Source organism: Sapajus apella, unplaced genomic scaffold (genome assembly GCF_009761245.1).
Source record: "Sapajus apella isolate SASKATOON/1434 unplaced genomic scaffold, GSC_monkey_1.0 scaffold64, whole genome shotgun sequence".
In the NCBI taxonomy this organism is placed as follows: domain Eukaryota; kingdom Metazoa; phylum Chordata; class Mammalia; order Primates; family Cebidae; genus Sapajus; species Sapajus apella.
Window position 1 is genome coordinate 7,164,937 of NW_022437004.1, and position 337 is coordinate 7,165,273.

Here is a 337-nt window from a genome sequence, read left to right on the forward strand (position 1 = left end):
GAATCCCAGGGTGTGTCAGTGGCAGAGTGTTTATTCCAAATGGCTCACCATGGATTTTTTTTTAGCTTTCTTACATTCTTTTGTTTTATTTTTTCAAGCTTGGCCTATATTTGTCATTTTCTTCTACTTCATCAAAAGGTTGAATGGAAGAATGCCTGTTTATCAGATTTCCATGGAACTATGCCATTGGGGAGTATCGTGAAGGTGAGTTGCCCTGGCCCTGCTGCTATCCACTTGGCTATCCGTACAGAGCCTCACAGGTGCCTGCAGGTGGGAACGGCCACTCCTGTGCTCTCCGCATGTGGCTTCAGAATTGTTTAACCCCCTTCTCCATCCT